The sequence below is a fragment of the Anguilla rostrata genome, chromosome 5, assembly GCF_018555375.3.
Source record: "Anguilla rostrata isolate EN2019 chromosome 5, ASM1855537v3, whole genome shotgun sequence".
In the NCBI taxonomy this organism is placed as follows: Eukaryota; Metazoa; Chordata; class Actinopteri; order Anguilliformes; family Anguillidae; genus Anguilla; species Anguilla rostrata.
The window spans coordinates 39,234,104-39,258,807 of NC_057937.1; the positions used below are offsets into that span (position 1 = coordinate 39,234,104).

General features: G+C 39.1%; 1 protein-coding gene and 1 long non-coding RNA gene across 2 annotated transcripts in view; one reads left to right on the forward strand and one right to left on the reverse strand.

Annotated features, from left to right (window-relative positions):
* The window catches only part of LOC135255250 (uncharacterized), a 36,396-nt gene extending 22,335 nt beyond the window's left edge, over window positions 1–14,061 (forward strand). Inside the window, exon 3 of the long non-coding RNA XR_010330131.1 lies at window positions 13,968–14,061. This is a non-coding gene — a long non-coding RNA (uncharacterized LOC135255250). The remainder of the gene's footprint in view (window positions 1–13,967) is intronic.
* Window positions 1–24,704, reverse strand: part of spon1a (spondin 1a) — a 94,099-nt gene that overhangs the window by 36,117 nt on the left and 33,278 nt on the right. The gene's annotated exons all lie outside the window — the stretch shown is intronic.

The following is a 24,704-nucleotide window of genomic DNA, read 5'->3' on the forward strand; positions in this document are numbered from 1 at the left end:
GAAAAAGCAGGCTAGGCTCAAACAGTAATTGCTTTCACCTTTACCTAAATTGGCCCTAACTCAGCTTAGTCTTTGTAATTGGCTTTAGCCTCCTGCCTGCCCGAGAACCCGACGCATTCAATGGAAAACTGACCCGGTAATCTAGAAGTACCCACAGAGCGCTATCAGCAGTTGCACCCCGGTAACACATTCACACACCCATTCCCTGCATGAAACTTGATGATCAGAGGTGCGGCTACAGCTCTCCACAGCCGACGGGAGAGGAATAAGGGGAGCAGAGTATGTCTGAGCTCATCATCTTTTACAAGGGAACTGTGATTTCCATTGAATATCGGGAACCATAACCCTCTCTCCCATTTAATGGCAGCTGTAGGAAATGTGCTTATCCCGCTTCGAGAAAGGACACCGGCAGTGCAGGGCCTGATGAAAGTACATTCTTGCTTCTGCAATAGGAGAGTTAAAATTGGAACATGGTTCCTACCACATTCAGTACAACAACCCAGATTAGTGCTAAAGACACAATGACTGATATAAATAGCGACAAATTTACTCAGCTGCATCCTGTACTGCACGTCACTGATATTCTCCAGTGTGTCTTCAGCTAAGCAAAGGGGGATTATATACCATCCTACAAAATGCGTGGACATTATAAAAACACAAAGAAATATGAAAAGACATGCAGGCTGAGCAGAGTAGATTCAGTATTCAGTGTCAGTACCTTGAACAAGTTAAAATTGGGCTCAAAATGAGAGACTATTCTAGCACAGAACAAAGGTAAAAAAAAAAGGTGTTTTTTCTCTGTAAACAATAATTTGAAACATCTGCCCAATTGCACAATGTATCCCAAAGGTAGGCACAAGCAGCACGCAAAGCCTTCATTTGTTTGGTGCATCTACTGTGTACAACAGACGGTTTTTGAGTTCCTATTCAAAATGCACACCTGCAATGTGCTTGAGGAAGCCAGGAGAAGGAACATATTTGGACAAGTTACAAACAGATGAGGATTGTTGGCACAGTAGACAATGTACAAATTAGGCCTCTTGCGGGATGCAGAGTGAAGACTAGCCCAAGTAAAACAGTTAATCGGTTTTCTTCAATGTCCCATTCAATCAGCTATGTGGACTTCACATTGTCCCACACCACCCCTGCTTTGAAACTATTCTGAGTCTTTTGGGAGAATGTGAGAGAATATTATGGATCACTGTCAAGAAGTCTTAACACATATCAAACTTGGTTAGAAGACGATGGATTTTTATTTAGAGTGAGCGAACGTCTCTAAAAATTGCATTCAACAGTAGACGCAATATGTCCTTAAAAGAAAAATAATGTATTAGTTAGTGATACTTATCACCTGCATGATAATCTTCCATTTTGACATAATTCTCTGATTTTTAGCTCATAGAAAAGAGCAGTTGGCAGCATCCACGCCTTTACTTTGATTGAATTCTGGCAGACCCTGAAATAATACATGTGCATCTATGTGTATTCATTTTATATGCATTTCCATAAAATTAATATATTTTCCATTCAAGCATTGGCATTTTCATCTAGCAACTAATGCATCCATTTGGATGAATTTATTGGTGTAGGTGAAATAAATTACACTCAAGTATTTCGAGAAAACATACACTGCATCTGTCCAATGGAAACAAAACAAAAACAAATGCCTCTCATTCAGTTTATGTACTGTATGCATTAGTAATTTGTATCATCCACATTCAATTATCTAGTTGTCCCTAGACTGTAATGCTTAAAAGGGGTAATAAATACAAAATCATGTTTTTTGAGTCCTAAAATCCAGTATCCTGTCTCCATTTCATCCACTACGTTAGGCTTACTGTAAAGGAAAACAAAAATATAATTAAACTGTGCCACCGTACTTTGTGCATAAAAATAGCCATGCACTGACACCGGACAGTGAAAAGTTTTGTTTCGTCTGTGATGTAGAAGTGGTCAAAATCTCATTAAAAACCTACTTCTACTTGAGCAAGTCAATGCCCGAACTCACGTCGTGTTGATCAATATTTAGTTTGCTCGCTAGCAAACGTGATTTTCCGTTTTGTTTCAAGGTTGAAGCATACCTAACTATTTGGTTATGTAAGATCATATTGGGAAAGTGCCAAATTAACCTTGCTACAGTTCGGTGTCTGTATGGAAGCTACACTTGCCCCCAACTCAACCCCATCCCAGCATCCCTCCAATCTCCACCTTCCTCTCCACCGCTGCTCCAGGCCCATATTATTGCATTTTTAAAATTACTTATGTAGGTGGGGACAGACTAAAACTGAGGGTGTCACACCCCTTTTAATCTAGCCAATCAGGCGCCAGCAGTGTTCCGTTGTATTAAAAAATAAACAGACAAATTTGTGGGCAACAAAAATTTTCCCACTCGACATCTACATGACGCAGTTGTACCTCAAAAGAGGTACGTTGATGTCACAATTTGGGCAGAGCCAGAGAGGAATGCTGGAAGTGGGCATCACCAAAACATTTTCTACAATTTCCAGTTTCTGATGTTTGAGAAATGTATAATGGCATGGATTAAAATATTATTACAAAGTAGGCATACAAACACATTTGCAGTTGAAAGCAGCAATCTAGGGTGTAATTACCCTTTAAACTACTAAATTGGGGGTAACAGGAGGGATAATAGCTGAGTGATTAACATGGAAAAATGACATTCATACTTTTTTTTTTTAATTTCAACAAAGAAAGCCCTAGGAAGTATACAGTCAAGTTACTATTTTCAGATTAAGCATATTTAGTGCATACCTTGCAGCCTGAAATGCCATTAGTGCAGACAGTATTCTTTCACACAGTAAGAGAGAAGCAGTTATTGAGTTCAAATATCACCTCCCTCTGTGTTGAGGTTGATCGTGACATCCAGGACTTATCTCTGTAAGGGTGGGGGACTGGTTACAGGAAAGCTCCGGGCCGGCTCTTTCTCTCTCTTTTGCATATGCGGCAGTTAAATCATCTAGTCTAATGGCTTATTAAATTGATTAATTAGCTCGAACAGATAGAGGCAATTACAAATTCACTATATGTAACGCTGTTAACACTTAATTTATTTTTTATTTTAATAGGATGAAAGGAATCTCAGTGTGTGCTTGTTCATATTAACTTAGCCATGTTTTGTTGTTGGAGATTTTGTTGTTGGAGATTTTAATTGTACAAGACAGGACACACTGGATAGGAATCACACAAAGCCAAATGCACTGGCCAGTAGAATGGTCTGTAAGATTATTGAGACTCATGAATTGTGTGATGACTGGAGGTATGTCCATGGGAAGCAGGAACCATATACTTGGACACACAGTAGAGATAATGTTATTTCAGTGGTGGGGCTAGATATAATTTGTTTGTTTAAGTACTAACTTGATTCCCAGAAACTGTGTCATATTACACTTGTGGGATTTTCTTATCACAGCTTGGTGTCAGGGACATTCTCCTTGCAAACCATTAAGCCTGGTAGTACTTATTGGCATTTTAACACCACACTCTCGCAGGATGTTAATTTTAAGCAGGTTTTTGAGTTTTTTTGGGGGGACATGGAGAAAAAGAAAGAACATTTATTCTTCTTTACAACAACAGTGGGACTGTGGGAAAGTAAGGATTAAACAGCTGTGTATGCAGTACACTCTCTGTGTCACACGAGACATCACACAATTTATAAAGGCTTAAGAGACTGAAATAGAAGGCCTTCAAACATTGGTTGAGACCTCAAGAGAAAGAGCAGTGGTTCAAGATCTTCAGAAAAAAAACCCTCTTTGGTTGACCTGCTACGCATACGAGCTCAGTGGTTTCTGGTTCAGTTGAGATTCTAAAGTATAGCAAAGATGGATGCCCCGTCAATGTGACAGACAGACAGTGGACTTCTTTAGAGCTATATTTCTATGAATGGGGGGAGGAGGCAGAAGTGGCCCACGGTTTCTATGATGGGGGGGGTTCTGTCTCAGCAGGAACTCTACACAGTGCTACAGGGCATGGAGATTGGGAAGGCTCCTGGAATTGATGAGCTGCCAACAGACTTTTACAAGGCTTCCTGACAGGTGCTGCATGAAGACTTACTAGCTGTGCTAAATGACAGTTTTTACCATTGAGTTGTAGGCAAGCAGTTGTAACATTTCTGCCAGAAAAGGACCACCCTAAAGAAATAAAACACTGGAGACCTGTGTCTTATTCTGCACAGATTATAAACTCATCTCAGGCTCTAGCTAACAGGTTGAGAGAAGTGATGGGGCAGGTTATTGGGGCAGACCACACCTATTGCGTGCCTGGCAGGACAATCACTGATAATGTCATTTTAATTTATGATTTTTTTGGCGATCTGTGGACAACTGGGAATTGACGTTTTTCTCATTTCCTTAGACTAGAACAATGCGTTTGACAGGGCTGAACATCCATATTTATGGAAAAACCCTCTGGGCCTTGAGGCCTTCGGTTTTAATCATAGTTTTAATGGCAATATTAAGGTGCTGTATCAGGACATTGAAATGTGCTGACGGTGGTTTGAGTTCCTCTTTTAAGGTGAGTAGGGAATAAGACAGGGGTGCACACTGAGTGAAATGTACTCATTGGCCACTGATCCCCTGTTGAACAAGATCAGGACAGAGATTAAAGTTGAAAAACTTGAAAATTCCAAGTTACACAGCATATACCAAACTTATGTGGATGATGTTGCTGTTGTTATAACTGATCAGAGAGATGTTGATGTGCTGAACAGTACAGTTAATGATTTCAAGGTCATCTGATCTACAAATGTTAACTGGGGTAAGAGTGAAGCCTTGCAAGAGGGGGAATGGAGAGGAGGACTGCCTAATCTGCCAGGGGGCCTACAGTGGAACGTGGTGAGCTGAAGTATCAGGACATTTTTCTGGGAGATGACACCATTGTGTAAAAAACTGGAAAGGTGTACTGTAAATGGTCATCTGAGGAAGTGGAAAAGCTTGCTACCACAGATGTCTTATCGAGGACGGATACTAGCAATTAACAATCTGGTGGTGGCAGCACTGTGGCATTGCCTGGCATGCATGGACCCTCCTCCCGGGCTATTGGCATTGGTTCAGGCAGTGATACTGGACTTCTTTTGGGACCGATTACAGTGGATCCCCCAGAGTGTCCAGTACCTGCCTAAGGAGTAGGAGGGCAAGGGCTAATGCATCTGGGGACCAGGGGGGCTGCTTTCAGGTTACAGTTCACTCAGAGTCTCCTCAATAGCCCAGGAGACATAGTCTGGAGAGCCTTCACCTGTGTTATTCTGAGGAAAGCAGGTGGATTGAGCATGGATAAAACAATTTTTCTCATGAACTGCAAAGGGCTTAGTCTGCATGGACTACTGGCCTTTTATAACAGACTATTGCTTGCATGGGGACTCCTGATGCACTGTGGATGGGGCCAGTTACAGCTGTTATCTGGCTCCTGTAAGAACCGGTGGTATATGGCTCCAGACTGGATATGAGCCGCGCGGCTTTTCTACGGCTGGCTGAATTAGTCTGCGCTTCAAAAACCAAGCAACAGCAGGTAATGGACGTAGCTGGGCTGAAAATGCACAAGGTGGAGAATATTGGATCGTGCCTTGGGGTCAGGTCTTTAAGTTATGCCTCCAGAGTGCTGTAGGGATGGAGGAAGGCAATTGTCTGAGGAGAAAAGACAGCTCTTAAGAGACTGCCGTTAACACGGGCCTTCATGGAGATCCATTCCCTGGGCTGCCAGTTTCTCCCAGGATTTTCAGGCTTGTATTTTCAGGTCCTTTAATAAATAAACAGAAGATGGAAAATGTGGTACTGGAGGTGACTCAAGGGAAAAACATACAAATGGTTGTAAAAGTGATACATGAAAAAACTGTACTCTTACAGATACCCCATGGAGGGCTTATTTGCGGTTTAAGTGGGGGCATGGAGGGCACTGCACAAACTAATGTAAACCAAGAGGGTTGGGGATCTACATTGGAGGGTGCTGCACTGGGTCATTTCAGCAAATAGTTTTATAAAGAAATATAGCAGCAGTATCTCACCATTGTCCATTCTGTATGGAGAGAGAAACCATTCATCATTGTTTTTCGGGGTGTGCCAGACTTCAACCTCTCTTATTTTTTGGGAAGTTAATTTCTGTTACTGGGAGAAACACTCACTAGCACTCACAAGCAAACTTTTTATCTTGGGTTTCCAAACAAACATAGGCAAAGAGTAAAGTGCCAGCTCAATACTTTCATTTGGGGGCAAGCAAAAATGGCAGGTGGAGGGGATAGGCAGAATGTGGTTGTTCTAGTTAGAGGTATGATCTAGGATGCCTGAACTCTTGAAGTTTTTCTTGATGAATGAAAAGACAAATAACGATTATTCTTAGTGAAATGTCAGTTGGCCTACCCATACCAGAAAATCTGAGCATTACACATAATTAATATTATTATTGTATCATTTATGTAAGTTAAACAGTATTAATAAATAGGCTCAATTAATGCTAGTAATTTCTTTGTGATTGCACATCGTGCTGATAAAAAACCGAGTGTGGTGCTGCATCTTAGCATTCCCTAAGCAAAGAAGAATTATAGAAATAAACATATAACATCTCAAAACAATTCATCATCTTCCAGGCTGTTTGATATATATTCTTCATTTTAATCTCATCAGGGAGGTAATGCCTCTGCATGTAATGACTTCAAAGATCAGATATCTAATCAAATTGTTTCTGTTTCGCCACATAGTCCTTTTTCACTGTCAGACCAAAGCGTTTCATTGACACCAAGCAAAGCTTACTAGGAAATATTTATTTAAACACTGGAAAAATGAATACAGAGACACACATACTAATGCTCACATGGATTGGATTGAATTGCATTTTGAAAGCAGTAAAGTATGGCTATAGTACTATCCATTATAGACAGATCCGTCCCTCCCACGAGGCAGACCCACCATGCCTAGGGCCCCGCTTTCTCGCCTTCCTTTGACAGCAGAAGAATCGAAAGGTGCCAATGTTCTGGAGCGGTCCCCCAAATGTCTAGGGATGGCTCTGATTATGGACTACCAGTCTATATTTATTTTGGCTCTTACGTTCTACTACGTACCATATGTCAGAATTTTTTTATGTGTCTATGTGCAGTATCACTTCGATACACAGTGCTCCACATTAAACTTATTCATAAAATCCTCCTTTCTTTTCTACCAGCTGGCTGGTGAGACAGGCTAACGTGGCTGACCAGGTCTCCCTGAGGTCTCACATGTTACTCCTCCCACAGGACCCACAGAAAATGACCATACCATTTAAGCTGCTAAACCCACACCTATTAGGCCCGAGATGGTGTGCTGAAAATAAATTTGGTCATGGAGCCTGTGTTCTTGCAGCAGCCCCAAGCGGTGCTCCACTGGCACAGCTCCAGAGCTAAACATCAGGAGTGTATCTCACATCAACATCACTTAAAGCAGGTCTGCTTCCTTCACCCTGCAAATTTTATATCATCATGACAAACATCAGGATTCTTTTTAATAATATGGTGGGCTCTGGTCAATTTTATACATTTATGTCAAACTTTATTCTAGGTACTTTATTCAAAAAATCCAGAGCTACAGTACATGCTGTCGCCTCCACACCGCACCATACAGTATATCTGTTAGTTAACAATCTCAAGAGCCTTGGCCACTTTATATAAACATGGACAGGTCATTCTGCTATTGATTGTGTCCAGCTGCAGCAGGTAAGGCATAACAGTTGTCTCCTTGGAAACTGGCTTTGCAAATATGTACTGTACAATGAACACGACACAGAGAACTGGCAGCCAACCATCGGTCAGAAAGCAGGATTACAGAATAGAGGTACACTAACAAGGCTCCCTGATCTCAGGCCAGTCCCCAGATCTGCATTAAAAAAAATGTGTACACTGATGCACATTCAGCTTGTGTTGGAATATAATGCATGCACTAACGGTGAACATTGAATACTTCATCTGGCTCAGAAAACCTTCACCCGTCAGACTGGAGTACATTATTCTCCATAATGTTTCTGGTAATCAAATTGGATATAGTATTTTGTCTGTTGTTGACAGGTGCGTCAATAATTTGATGTAATGTAAAAAAATGGGTTATATTAACAAGCGGCTTTCGCAAGCGTATCAATGTTGCACCCTCTCAGAGGGCTTATAAAAACCTGAAATGTACAAGTAACACGTACTTGTGATGTCCATGAAGGGTTTTGAATTATGCTGCATAAAGTCTTCATAATAATATCAAAATTTTACCTCTGCATTGGCTTACTCTGAGGCAAAATATAAGCCTCATTAAAAATATTAATAAACAAGAACATGTTTAATATCCACGTAGTCTCTTGACATTCCTAACAACTGGGGAATTTTTTGTTATGTGTCATGAAGACATGCGGTTTAATTCACAGCCTTGGGGAAAAATTGTTTATTTTTAAGAGAAGACACAACATCAATCGGTATGTCAACTAATGCTCAGTGTCCAATTTGAAATGGGAAATTCATTGTAGTGCATGCTACATTGCCAGTTTTCGCTAGAGTGAGCAGAAGGGGGTGTTGGCCCACTTAAATCATCCACCCCACAAAGAAATCATGATTTATTTTTCAAATAGTTTCTTTGCAGCAAATATGTTAAATATATTCAAGTCCTTGCACCATAGTGCATTTGTGAGAAATTGGCTATTCTGTATTTTATAATTATGTAAATATACATCAAGAGAAATCAAGGGACAGTGACACTAAAAATGACGACAAGTGAAAATGGAATCAAAAATGTTTGCTGTTACAGACCAACTTTGAAGACAGGCAGGTCACTGATTTTATTTAATTATCTTTTTTCTTGAACTAGGTTATTCAAGGCTCGCAATTTTATTATTTTACCTCGTGATGAAATGGCACCACTGGCTATTAAGTCCTTATGTGAAGTCATTTTTAATTACAAAGTCATTTCTTTGTATAGATGCTTTACCACCTTTGAATTAAATCAAAACAAATTACTTGAACATAGTTTACATTTATTCATAAGTTACTTAAGGCTAATATGTTTACTTTTGGCTCATTTTCTTTTGAAGCAAACTTTTAGCGAATTGAAGGACACTGAGAAATCTATTTAATGATTTGCCACAGTGTTGGTGTCATTATCTATTCCATGTTCTAGGAAACTGCCATTGAACCGTTTGCATTTACAGTTTTCAAGCATATTAAAGTTAAAGCTAGCATGCTGGTGTCATTATTATCAATGTATCAATATATTACATTTTCATCACTAAAGTTGAAAAATCAATGTAGAATTGTGTTTGTACATTATTACAAACTGTAATGTCCTCATTCCGACTGGAACTGCCTCTTAGTGAACGGGTACATTTTTTGGCTTTGAGGGGTGGCCACATTTATATTATCAGTTCTGACACCATTTCAAATCCATTTCTATGATGGTTTCCTAAACGTCCGGAGCCAATTCACACAATGGTGCACAAACCGAGACTCAAGCATTCTTCTTTCTTTAAACCTTCTGACAGTAAATATAAGCTTGCACATGTCCTGCACCTGGGCAATATTTGCTCACAGTGCCACCAACTGACTGTCTGCATACATGTGTTGAGTGACATTTCACATCTATATGGAAATTTTTTTTTAAGACACATTTTCTACAAAGCAAAAACTATTTACTTTGTACCATCACAAAATGGTAGTAACCGTGGCGCCATTATTATTATCACAATGGCTGTAATTTCAAAGCTTTGAGGCACAATCAAGGCAGTCGTAGTGCACTGCCACAATCTGCCATCTATTACAACTCCAGATCCACAACTCAAAAAAAAAAAAAGAATGCAACATTCACATTTCACCCACTGCATTTGCAATTGTCTCTAATTATTTTGGCATGCTCTAGAAATAATCAGTCACTTTTCTGGGAGATCTATTGAGACCGTGAGGTCACTGGAGCACACTTTTTTTAGACATTTTATGATCTGATGAAACAAAATAGCACCATGCCAGAGATGGGTGTGTGGAAATGTGGTTCTGCCCAATTCTACATTAAAAATATACAGGTGGATCTTTCCTGCTTTCACTATGAAAGGTTTGATCACGCACAAGGTTTGACCATGGACCATTGCAACTTAAAATATTACAACAGGCACAAATAATTCGCGCACAAACGCCCTGGCCTGAAACACAAACAGAGGCGTTGTTAATGGAAATTCCTTGGGTACCGTTCAAATCACACATGCCAGAATAACAGCTGCTCACTGTGACATGTCAATATGCTAGAAATATCATTAGCCCATAAAACTATGAAAATATAAAAAACTGAATATTTATTTCACCACCACATATTTGTAAAAAAAAAATAAAGTCATTTAATTCTGTGCTGAAATGCACATTAGTCATTTAGAAATGTACCACTTTCACATAATCATCTGAAATTGTACAAACCCTCTGATTTACACATTAGTGTGGCACGCAAATGATGAAACTGGATATTCAACAAAGGTCATTGTTATGAAGCAGCCATTTTAGAAAGGCTGGTTAAAAATAATATCATAACTTCCACTGTGGAAAAACACTGGGGGTTAAGAGAGGGGGCTTTACTGTGCACACCAAACACAATTATTATTGTGGAGCAACTGGAAAATAGTACTTGGACATTTTCATTACCACATAACCACTGGGTGAAAGCATGCACAAATATCATGTTTAACGATAAACGGCAGTGCCAGAACAGCAACAAGGATAATCTACATCCTGGATTCAATCAGCATTTGCTCTTAAATTTGACTCATGGTTAAATGCATGAGTTCGCTGTTCTGTTCACAGTCATAGTTCGATGAGTTCAGCAATCATCTATATCAATTTGGCAAGCTGTACTCGTGCATAAAAAAACTGTATTGGCACTGAATAACAAAAACAAAGTTAAGGACAAATGTTGATTTATTTCAGGCCTACGTGTTTGATATAAAAAAAGCTTATATTTCCACATATCTTAAAAACACACAAAAACCAGAAAAGCACATTGAATTATCCATCCATTATCTATAATGATGCACCAAACAAAAGCACCAAACGATATGAAATAATTTAGGAAACACTGGGTAGCATTTCTTGGGATTAAGGCTTGTTAATCTTGGGATTAAGGCTTGTTTAAATTGTGTGAGCTAAGATAGCTCTGCCTCATTTTGTAACTTTGCCTCATTTTGATATCAATGTTTAATGGCAGGCCTAGATTTTTCATGTTTTAATTAATGACTTATAGACCAGGATTTGTATGTGTGAGTAAATTGGCATTTTTGTTTGTTGAAAACGTTTTTTGTTGAGATTTTAGATCTTACACCTTAAAGGGTTAAAGACCATTCGAGACTTAATGAGGTGTCAATACTAAGATGCCCATAACTTTAAGAGAGCAAAATGATTATCCAATAGGTTTCTGCATGCTACTTGCTGCACCTAAATTGCAATGCTTGGATGTTAATCATAGTTTCATCAACATTTTCCTGAATGAGAAGCAATAGTGCAAATGATGTATTTCACAGCTCATAACATCCTGGAAACATGCAGAGGCAAGCAAAAAATAATATTTTAAAGAAGAATTACAGACATTAATTCAATCCTTATTCAGCCTCTTGAATTGATTTTTCAGACCACATTATCTCCAAAGAGTTGACTCTAAATTTTATTTGGTGACCATTAACTGTGCCAACACTCAACAGCTAGAGCACAAACTTCAACTTTTCATTTCAGGCTGGTTTAATTGAATATCAATACTGCATTAGAGGCTTATTGAAGTGTTGAATTGTGTTTTTAAGAGGGCTTGCACAAACAAGTCTTAAAAGTCAAGATTGTCATTTGTTCCCATTTAATAAAGAGCTGGAGCTCATGCATTTTACAAGAGCTCTTGATCTATCGATATCCCCAACCATTAAATAGTAGGTAAATATTTCTTTGAACCATCTGTACCATTAAGTCTGTAAATAGAGGAGCAGGATGCCAAATAATATGAGCCCCTCATCTATACGTCATACTGGAAAGAAAGAAACAAAGAAGCAAAGGAGTGATTTAAGCACTGGGGCCCTCTCAGGATTCCTTGATCTAAAATTGAATCCCACTACAAAGAGAGCTATCAAAGCACTGTGTACCACATAGGAAAAGTCTCTCCTAGAGATTGAGTTGTTTCTGAAAACATTTTAATGCAACAGTAATGGCATCTGTTGTAGAGAACAGCCATGGCTCCATTTAATGGAAGATTTTCAAGAATTTTCATCCCTGCTTTCTCTGTGTGCTGCCAGCCCCTCCCCGCAGTCTTACATCTACACTGCTCATCCTTTGATGCCACACACAGATTTTAAAAAGCAAAGGGTGAAGATGAAACACAGACAAAAAGGTTCATAAATGCATGGTAGCTGCGTGGGGAATTTTCCAGCACATTCCGGCGCATGCTGTGAATTTCTACAGCTCTAATTTAGCCTTAATGCACAGCAGAAGAAGCTATCCATTACACTAAAATGCAAAAGTATTGCTGCTAGTCTGCTGGGAACTATTAAACTGGATATCAGGCAAGGTTCATTTAAATGGTAGGAGTTGTCCATTAAATATTTTACAGATTGCAACTGGGGTTTAAAAAAAAAAAAACTTAGGAGTCTATACTTCAGAGCTGAAGCATAGATGCCACATAGTGTGAGTGCTCGTGCATGAAATGGGGAGTAAGTCGTAATTTGACCGCAGGATATTGCCTGAGAATGTCACAGTAGGCTGTGCAATTCTGAGATGCAGCCTGGCAGGCAGCTGCTCAGCAGATTCCCTGCCAGGTGCAAGCACGTAATGAACGATTAAGCCCTAAAACTAAACTGTCATATCTGCTCAGCTAAATCTTTTTTTTATTTTTTTCCTCTTGGTGTCTGTGCATTTACAGAACACCAAAGTCCCTCAGCCTTTTCCACCCCACTTTATATGAAGACACTGCCCACCATGTTTTATCTCCTTAGATGAGACTCATTAAAGATTGAACAATGTGATATACACTGTTAAATTATTTACCTTCAACTTATTCAATTAAATGTCCAACGTTGTAATTTGTCCCTTTACTTCAATAATTAAGCCTGAAGCCAGCACAGAAGCCAGCCTTCAAGCCCTGTTAAAAGGAACATCACTATCTATGACCCCACCTGCTTAATTTAAACTTGAAACTCCTACTCCTGACACCTCTTTGTGCAGACAGCTGTGGCTCAATTGCTTGTGCTGGATATCATTAAGTCCTTATTGTTGCCTCTAACTTACTTTTTTTCTGGAATGACTGGTCTCTCACAATTACAGAAGGTAACCTTTTTGTAACTATCAGCACCTACCCCTAGACAGGGCATGAACTACCTCATATATTGGGGTTCCTTTATTTGCAACAAAAAAGTATCTGGTCACTAATCTTGTACTCTTCATACTATGTACACATTTTAGGTCCACAGGGTCTTTTGTTACCACCGATGAGAGTATTACCTCCCCATTGTAATATTGCAATCTCTCAAATTAATGCATTATCTATTTTTGGAAGATATCGAATTAAACACAAATTTTCTAAATTATTCCAACTGAAATGAAGAGACTGTAATCTTCATAATGATAGAAAGGAACAGTTATGCTCCAACCCATTAGACCTGGTTAAATGACTTTTTGATAAAAATGTAGATGCCAATGTTCATTTCTTTTGACAGATTTGTGTCAAAATTATCAAGCAAAACATTTCTGATTGAGAGCAAAGAAATAAATATTGATTTCAAGAGTAAAACCTATGACTTTTGAGTCTGGGGAAAAGGGGAGAAAATATAGCAAATATTTTTTTTTCTATGCCTGTGCAAGCCTGCAAGCCATCTGTTGTGTTTAATACTTGATATGATGTTTTGCTGGATACTTTCGACACAAATCGGATTCTATAGCAGAGCAGCGATAAACAACTTAGTCGTGACATCTTCCCAACGGACAACTACGTTGTGACTTCCTCCCACAGATGGAAAGCGACAGAGCACCTACGTTGGACCCATATCGCTTTCTCAATGTGCTCTCTGGGATGAAGCATCACACAATAAAATAACCCATCCATCCATGCATTATCTATACCCGCTTATTCCTGGGCAGGGTTGCGGGGGCGTGCTGGAGCCTATCCCAGCGTGCTTTGGGTGAGAGGCAGGAATACACCCTATTCAGACCACCAATCCATTGCAGGACACACACACACCATTCACTCACCATTCAATTGCCAGAATAAAATAAACACATAAAAGATTTAAAGTAAGCCTGCCTTCCATCGTCACAAGGTTTCAGCTGATCCAAAAAATCCAAATTGACTTATATCCAGTTTTTTATTTTGAAAAAGGGGCATGTCCCCAAGAAGATATAAACAAGAACAAATGCGACATGTCACAATCCATCAGCATCATCACAGTCAAAGTTACAAAAATACGGAGACGATAGAAGCCTGATCTGTTAAAACCGTCAGGTTTCCTGCCATTCCAAATAAACTCCTCAGTAAATAAAAAAGAAAACATCTCCCACGTGAACTGTTTATAAAAGGGTGATGCAACATACCATACACTCCATCATCTTAACAACAGAAGTGAAGGATGAGGACAATCCTCAACCACAAAGCTCCTTCTGTAGCGCTCATGTAGCAGACAAATGATGCGGTGAACCCCAACTCCAATATCCCTGACGTTCTCCCCGATATGCTTAACACACTCAGAATTTACTCTGACACAACTGCATCATTTACACCTTCCTCTTTCAAATTATAAAGACGTGAGATTAGAGGAACCGGTGACCCATCCACAATGGCATTTACTTCATACTGTGACATACTGCACAGTAAAAGCCTTTCAGACTGGAACATGAGTGACAATTTTCCTTGGCGGACGGGGGGGGGGATTTCATTATGAAATAGAAAACATTTCATGGTGGTTTTCAGTTATTGCACAAATCAATTAATTGCACAATGTGCTTGATTCCAAATCAAAGAAGAATCTATTTTTAGGATTCATCTTGACTGAGCGGAACAACACGTTGCACAGGAAATGCACGCATGCATAACAACGCACATCAGTACCCAAGTTTTTCCATCATAATAAAGTCTTAGTGCTTAGCGTATTGTGGGCCAAATAGTGCACCAAAGTGGCTGGTAAGAGTGATGAAGTTACACGCCACTCCCGAATTCTATCCGTATTTGGCGGGTGACGGGTGATGATGTCAAGCCCTGCTTGCTTGATGTCCATGAACGACTAAAGAGAGTAGTGCTACACAGTAGTTATAGCTACAAAACTACTGTATTATAGTATGTATATCTATGGTTACAGCTTGACTATGTTTATAGTTTGGCCCCTGTTTTGAATATACATTAATTCAGTAGCTGGTCTGATAACAAGACCCTTTTGACTTAAAACCAAACTGAATTTTAACATTAGGTTACCCGGTTGAGAGCCTACTAGCAAAACGAAAATAATATGTTATATTCGCTGGAATACTTAAGTAATGCTTCCATTGCAATGGTATCGCAATTTTTGAAACATTTTCATTACAATTGACAGAGGTTGTAAATTTGCCATGGGCAAACTGCATAATGCCCAGCCCCCCTGACATAATCCTGCTAAAAGCTTAACTGCAAAAAAATATATTCACATTAGTCTATTCATATTAAATAATAAAATATCCTCTTTTGATGCATTTCTTCTCTTTTTACATATTGTATGATAAATTAATAAATGGAGCCAAGTCCCAGCATGTAGTTATACATGCATATGTGAAAATACAAAAGATTGAGTAGGCATGCGTCTGACGAGTAACTGTTCAATCCATTACTCACACCCATCCATGAAAAATACAACAGTTGTATGTGCAAGTGCTCCAAATTCAAAAGGGAGATAGGGAGGTCTTTGATGTTATGAGGCTGTTTTGCATTTTCTAGTCCTGAGCCAGTAAGTCATTTTAGCCAAAAACATTGTATTCCCCCACATGTGGCTTTGGCCACAAATGGATCTTTCAGCAAGATAATGATCCCAAGCATTACCTCAAAATCTACCAAAAATGGTAAATTGACCACTAAATTGATGCTTTGCAATGGCCATCAGACTTAATCCTGACTGAAAAATGTGTGGTTTGAATTAAAGAGGGTAGTCAGCAAATGCTGAAGGATCTGAAGGATTTTGAAATATTCTGCATGGAGGAATAGTCAAAGGATCCCCTGCGAGTATTCACATTATCTCATTAAACATTAAAGAAGACAGGGTTTATTTTAGTCTTCATTATTACATTTTTACATGACATTTAATTCGGCAGACGCTTTTATCCAAAGTGACAATAATTGCATAGCAAATGTCACTGGAACAAATACAAACACAGGTCAGAACAATTCTCATAAAGTATCAGCTATCCATAGCAATGAACATCAAGTCTAGTTCACACAGAAAAGCTATGTCTTAAGGGGTGAATAATTTTGGAGGGCACTATATATGTATTAATTATGGATAAAAGCTTGAGTTTGGGCCAATGACTGTATAGAATATTTTAAAGGCCTGCATGAGATCAGTAGAGCAGTTTTATACTTTCAGACAAGTTTAATACTGGAGCAAAAAGCATGTGACGATGATACAGCCCTGGCAGCTTCCCATCAATAAACTCTCTGACAGGTCACTCCTGAGAAACATGAATGTGGTGGAATGCGCGCGAGAGGGGGAGCTGTGCTGCTATGTGTGAGCTGTCAATCACGCTGTGCTCGCTGCGTCCGTTCTTGTTCAGCAGCCTGGATGGCCGTGAGCTCTCTACAACTTCTGAGAGGGCATCAGAAAAATCATCAGCAGATCGCTATCAAAAAGCCTTTTGGATGGAGGGCTCATTCACATGGGATAAAACATACCTGCGAAAGGCCGTTACTGAAAACAGATTCATGCAGGACTCCTCATGAATAAAAGAAGTAGTGCACAAAATGTGGGCCTATTGCATGTATGGGGCTGTGTGTTATGAAGATTCTAAGGGTTTAAGGGTGGAGCAAAAATCCTAGTGAAACCCAATCTGAGAACTCTTCAGTTGATACACGGACATGACTATTATTGCTTTTTCCACCAGTATGACGCACACCCTCTGTTATTTCACACATATCCACACAAGGCCCTTCACTGCACAATAGTGGACAATAGTGATCTCCCTTCATTTGTGTCTCAAGAGCACAGGTGTAAGTTCAAAGTCCCAGTGAAGCTTTCATTTTATGAAATCGAAAAACCTTTGCAATCTGTCTGTTGCCAAGTTATTCTGGTGAAGTGTAATGATCAAACTTGCTTTTACAACACTTGGTAGGCTTTGGTTTCAGGCAAGTGCTCTCAAGTGCCACTGTTATGTCAAGATGTCTGAATTCTGAAAAATGATGTCAGACACACTGAAAGCTTAATTCTTGTGTCTCACTTATAAAAGTGAGCTCGCGAATATATTGGAAGCAGTAAAGGCTGAGCGCTGCAGTGCAAGAGGCAGGATGTAATTAACTCCCGAGGAGGAGACCGAGATTAATGTGACGGACAGCCCCGTCCCTGGGTCCGCTTCTACAAAATGCAGCCTTCAAAAGGACTGATTAATAATAAAAACATCAACAGAAATGCTTAGCACTTGTTTACCAGGTGAAAGCAATATGACACCCTGGAGTAATACTCTTTTATTTAGCTCGCAGATTAAAAATGCAGATTCAAGAAGATATGGAAACTGGACTGAAAAATGGTAAACAAGCAATAACAGAGAAATAAATAACACAGTCATATGATGTTGTGGAGTGCAGCTTCAATCACCATTAACACCCATCTCTTTGGAACACTGTACTTGATGCCTGCTCCTTGCTGGAGACCTTCCCTGACTTCTGTTTTTCAAATTGTTCTTAGCAGACCGTCAAATTCATTAGTTATTTTTTGTTTGAAAAGCAGAAATCTTTTCTCACATTTTTAAATAATTTTGCAACATTAAAAAACAAAATCATTCATCCACAAAATGCCCTTAACAGTCCATGGATCTCACCAATAAAAGAGCAGATAATCTGACATGTTGCATGTATTTTACACAGAAATGAGCCTAAACATAGAATGAAATATGTCCTACTGCAATGACTGCCAGCGTTGAAAGCCTGTGCTGCCTGTTAGCCAACTGTGAGACCGTTATCTCACTGCTTAGACGTGGTGACAGCAGACAAAGCGCATTGACTTTAAATTGCCAGCGCGGTGTCACTCGAGAAAGCCTCAGACTTCCAGCTGAAACGACAGCTTCATCATGAGGTGAGATCGAGCGGTGTGCGCGAAGCGCCTTTCTCTCTCTATCGCCACATCTCAATCTGTCTTTTAGCATTCTGCTAATGGCTCTGCAGCAATGGCACACAGAGTGCCGTACCTTTAATTTCAAAAGGGCGGCCCCTGCTCCTCAAATTCCCCACTGCATTTCTCAGCTCCCTGCCTCCCGAAGTTTAAATCCCATCACCATGGAAGATGATTTATTCCACTCGATATACTTTTTTTTAAAGTGTCAGCCCATGAAAGACAAATGCCTAGTGATGTTCTCAAATAGCAAAAAGCAAACCTGTGAACATGTCCCCCCTCCCATTGCCAAGGCTGCAAATTTAAAAGATCTTAGACATTAAATGGATATTATCAGAGCTAATTCCCTGGCAGATGTTTGATATTCCTGTGTTCGCTTGGACCCTCATGCTGCATGTTGCTTTACCATGCAGCATAAATCACCAGGACTGCACACCCCTTGGTAGATCACACCACATGCAGTCTCTCTGAAAGAACCCTAAAGGGTCAATTAGGAGAGGAAGGGGACAGGCATTAACTTCATTGAATTGGCACACATGTAGACATAAAATGACATCCTCCATGACTGAACTGGCTAAGATCCCTGGTAGCGTTTTCTTAAACGGATATTATGCTAACACCCACAAAATCATTCATGCCGGCTCATCCTCTTGAGTCAACTTGTAGTTTATACACCCCCACTGTTCACTTGCTCTGTCATTTACAATGGTACCTTCCAAGCACTCCAAGCACAAGAGAAGGATTGCAAAGATGACTCTTGGATAAAAGTACCAGAAAGACTCATTTCTGGAGATGCTATTGTTTCCTGCACTGATCTGTAAACAGTCTGTGTGGGAATGGCTTTCATTTTTCCCCTCCCTTATAAGGTACTTTAAAAACCGACAACACCAATGTGCTGGATTGAAAGGTTTATAACACACATTAGCCTCCTTCTCTGGTGTATCAACGTAACCTGAAAGTGCTCATTTCCCAGATTGTTACTGTGATTAAAAGCCTTGTAATCTTTCCTAAGAGGAGTATTTGCATAAGCACAGCATTGTGATATAGATTTAATAACAGTTCTATAAGTACATTATCTGGAAATACAGCATTCCACATATTCTTTGCTTTCACTGCACATTCCATTTGGTTCTGAGAATCTGCCCAGCACAGTACAATCATTAGCCTTGTTTTTCATACACTTGTTTTTCAGACATCTCAACCCAGCTTCCAAAGCAGATTTGACAGCCTACCAGAAAAGCAACCAGTTGGTTGAAATTAAACAATTGTCCCCAGTAAACTTCTGGAACAAATTCTCAAACAGTGCAGCAGTCAGCCGAGCCAGAACAAAAGGCCCAGCGAGCAGAAGATTTGCGCTGGAGGAATCTGGTGGCGACCTTCCAAAGCCCCGATAGTTCTGTAAAAAGGAATTACAAAATAGTTTCCCCGTCATCTCAGTGTACTAAGCTCTTGTCTGAAACAGGCACAATCAGCCCAGCTGACCATCTGCCCTTGGGGAGATGATTCATTTTAAATTGCTCTTCCTCAGCCATGCTGCACATTCCTCCAGGAGCTGAGCTGGTAAAGCCGTTGAGCAAAATATGGAACCTGGATCACTTCAGTGAATATCCTGCTTTATTAATGTTTAATAACACAAAAAAATAATTGTGCACAATAATCGCAAATGGGCCAGTGTAGCTACTGAAAAAACAGACAAATATAATTTTTTTTGGTTGAGATATGCTCCACTTCAGGAAAGGCTACTCTGAAAGCGGAGAGTCATCATTAAATGTGTGTTATGTCATTATGCAAAATCACATTTGGGTACTTGACATCATGTTAAGTGGTTTTATTTTATCACCTCTCACCTCCCTTTTTGGAGTAGAGATAAACCGGGCAGGATAGAGCAAACTCACTGTATGTAACTACTGTGCCCAACGTTTTTATTTCCAAAATATTCTTCAGATTTTGCTTCCCCAAAGCTTTGGATTTTTGTCATTTCGTCAGACATTTTCAGAGTTATGAAAGGCTTTTCAGCAGAAGGATTTGACAGTGTTTTCATTCTAAAAGACAAGCGGACCGAAACTCAAAGAAGGATGACCCTTTAGTTATCCGGTATGAAAACTGAAGGACCTGACAAAATGAAAGTGCTGTCTCTTCTGTGAAAAAAATCTTTCTGTTCATGCTCTGTAAAAACAAACTGTAGTGGCCAGTATAATCACTTTCAGAAAAAAGGGAAAAAAAAAACAATTCAAAATGGAATAGGCAAAATATCATAGAATTTTCTGGTACATTAATTGGAAAATACACATTTTATTAAATATATTATCATTTGATTGCACAGGGTTTTCATAGGAAGGATTCCTATAAAACTGTATGCCATGTGCGAAATGAATGAACATGACCTTTAACATTAGCACATGGTGTCTTGGAGAGTTGACCTTTCCCAATCTAACTCTGACTCTCCTTTCAATTCATTTCCAGTTTTTTTGGGCTATTCAATTTTTCTGCAAGTAATCTGTGTGACCTTGTGAAAACTCAGGCACAGCTGCTGATTGCAGCCCTTTTGTTAAATGTGGTGACGTGACATTTCCTCCTCCGGTGAAGGTAAAAATAGATGGTAAGAAACAAGACTATTTTCAATTAGAGTAACCCCTGCTATTGAAACAACCGGATGTGGTTTCCAAGTTGCACGTAAATCAGGGCAGTCCGTCTAAGTGGGGAAAAAAGGGATTGCAGGGGATCGTCAGATTTTACCACAATTTAATCATCAATAGAATTCTGGAAAATAAGCAACGCAATTCAATGGCCTAGGTACACATTTTGTGCTTAAGTTAACAAAATTATTTCTGACCTTTTTGTTTGTGTTAATCAGCAAAACCTTGTCAATATCCTACCACTTTCAACTCTTCACTTTTCTTTTCTTTCACTTTGGTAATATGAAGGTGCAGTAATAATGCTTATACACCTCAGTGGAAATAATAAGTGTAGCAGTTTGCATGTAATACATATTTTAAAATGTGTGCTTGGAGAAAATGTAAACAACTGGACAAATTAAAGATAAAATGTTCAAATATGTAAATAAATGTAATGTATCATATGAAAATCTTACCTGCAATGCCAAATACTAACTCTACAACGCAGTAACACGACATCATTAATGAGATACAGTGAATTTTTTCATTGCGGAACATGATGCCTGTGAAGATATGAACTCCTGGAAGTATACTTACAGAGACCAGGTGGTCTACAATGTAAATACGAGAATATATTGCCAGTCATGGGCAGAGAAAGGTTACTCTTTAATAACTATATTCTTTATTAGCTTCTTTATTTATTATCATTATCTTCTTTATTTATAAGGTTTTCCTTTCAATAAGACTTGTGAAAGATCAACAACTATCTTAAAAATGAATAAAAATTGATTTTGTACAAATTTTCCTGCATGTGAATAATTCTGTGTTGATAACACCGGACAAAAATATTACCTACTTTTTCAGCTGCACAGTAGGCTACCAATATAACATTCTACACAATTGCCTTTGCTATTACTGCACCACACCCAAATATAAACCAGTTTTACTGTCAAAAGTTAGAATTATTGGACCGGGCATTCAGACTGATAAGTTGATTTAAGTTTTCAGGGTAATTTAATCCTCTTCAGTTACTTCATCTGAGTAAAGCCTTTCTCAGGGCACTTGGAGGTGCACGGTGGGAACATGTTAGATGTATTAGATTTAATATTTTATAATGTTGTTCTCCTATCTCTCCCACTGTACCTCACTATTAAGTAAACAACAGTACAGAAAAATAAGCCATAATACAGTGAAGAACGGTCTCATTTGGGGTGATTTAGGTAATGATATTAATAGCAATCTGTTTATTAATTAGATTTATTTAAATAAAAAATAAAATTGGTATTTGACAGCATTTTGATGTAGCTTAATTGTAATGCCTGGTGCAGCTTGTAGTTGTGTTACATAACTGAAAGTCCTCTAAAACAAACCCCATGTAAAATTAGAAATCCATTGCATGAGTTCCTTATCCAAACCTTATTTTGTACTGAACAAGGTATAGATGTACACTCACCGGCCACTTTAGGTACACCTTGCTAGTATCGGGTTGGACCCCCTTTTGCCTTCAGAACTGCTTTAAGGTTTGATGTGTTGTACTTTCAGAGATGCTCTTCTGCATACCTCGGTTGTAACGAGTGGTTATTTGAGTTACTGTTGCCTTTCTATCAGCTCAAACCAGTCTGGCCATTCTCCTCTGACCTCTGCCAGCAACAAGGCATTTTCGCCCAGAGAACTGCCGATCACTGGATATTTTCTCTTTTTCGGACCATTCTCTGTAAACCCAAGAGATGGTTGTGCATGAAACTCCCAGTAGATCAGCAGTTTCTGAAATACTCAAACCAGCCTGCCTGGCACCAACAACCATGCCACATTCAAAGTCACTTAAATCACCTTTCTTCCCCATTCTGATGCTTGGTTTGAACTTCAGCAAATCGTCTTGACCATATCTACATGCCTAAATGCATTGAGTTGCTGCCACGTGACTGGCTGATTAGATATTTGCATTAACGAGCAGTTGAACAGGTGTACCTAATAAAGTGGCCAGTGAGTGTATATTGTAAGTGGCAGGAAATAGGAGAAATGCAAGAAAGTTAGCCAAACTGAGCATGAATTCACATAAATTACTGTACTGATACATACTCTATGAGTGCAATCATTTTCCTGAATTTGCTCAATATAAGTGCAAGCACATTAATGAATTAAATCTAGCTATAAAATCTGTATTTTTAAAAAATTACATTATATGAGTTGTTTCCAAATTAGAGGTCTTTGTATGAAAGCATTACAAATGAACCAAAGATAGCCTGAACTAAATTAATTCAGGAAAACAGGAGGTAGCTTGATTCAAAAAGCCAATCTGTATTTAAAATCACACTGCTTGGTCTTTAGCTAATGTATGTACTCTCACCTACTCAAACTTGAGAGGAGCAGGTTACTGTATCCATTAACCCCAGCTCTTCCGACTGAAGGAGAAACTCCAAAAATCCAGCTTTCTGGTTTCATTTCACCCATAAACAGATTGCCTTGAATTTTCATGGAGAACCACAGACAGAATTAGCTTTGGCTTAAACCTGAGTGCTTTTTCTTTCTTTTTATTCTTCTTCTTAATAGTAGTGAATTCAATTAAGAAGCCACTTGAACCTTATGGTCAGAAAAGCCTGGATGATGGCTTTCCATATATATCTGTCTAAAGTACCCAAACAGCTTGCTTTGCTTTCAACAGAGGGGACTCTTGAGTGCCTCCACAAGATAATAAGCAACTTCCTCAAATTTTCTGTCATTCAGCCACAAGATGATTTGGCATTGTTGCAAAATGTTAAAGCCACCCTACATGCACTGGCTTAGGGTAAACACTGCAAGCTAAAATTATTTGGAGACGAGCCTCCCATTACAAACCAATTAAGGTAATTATCCATGATGCGCAGTGATATCAGTCTAATTTTCTTAAGATGTTTAATCACTGTTTGAACAGTTCAGCAAAGCAGCTGTTTAAATATTTGGAGTTGTCAACACAGCATTTTGTTTACTTGTACTCACAGTGCAAAATATGAAACCTTCTGCACTGAGCCACAAGCCACGTTTTTCTTATGAGAGCACACAGCCTATTAATACCACATGCCTCTCAGAGCTCCAATATATACTGTTGAGCATTTGCAGCCTAAAACCACAAAACAACATTTAAATAAAAAAATGAAATTCAGAAAGTTTCAGCTTATGGGTTGTTGTTGTTGTGCTTATCTTAAAAATTGAATTTCTGCAAAACGGAATACTGTCGTACTGCACATTTCTTTTACTCTTTTAAATCTGTTTCTTATGTACTGTAAGTTTTCATTATGCCCCACCATTTATATTTTAGTGTTTAGCCCTTAGAACCATCTAAATTTTATGGATAAGACTCACATAAAAGCTTAGCATCGCTTGTGAAACCATGGCATTCCTTCTTTTATACTGGTTGGTGAAGCGATTAAATCACACGCATCTGACACCCTGTAGCAGTAAATATTAAGAAATCCATAGAAAATCTGGCACCAGAACAAGTCCCTCATTTAAAGCACTGATGATATCTTTCAGTTGTGCAATGCCACGGTTGCTTCAAGGTGCACTGGGGAGGTTGGCGTCTTAAGAGCAAATCAGTTATTCTACTTTTGAGATTCTGGCTGATCGGTCGAAACACACTGGTATATTTATTTCCCAATTGATATTCCACCATGCCTCTGTTGTTTAGTTGGGTGCTTATGCAGTGTCAAGATGCCCCTAATCCATGTGGTCCATCCATTCTGCTATCCATCTGATCCAAGACTGTACAGCTCATTTGTATTCTCATGCAGTATGCCTGATCCTGATTGGATAATGCCGTCC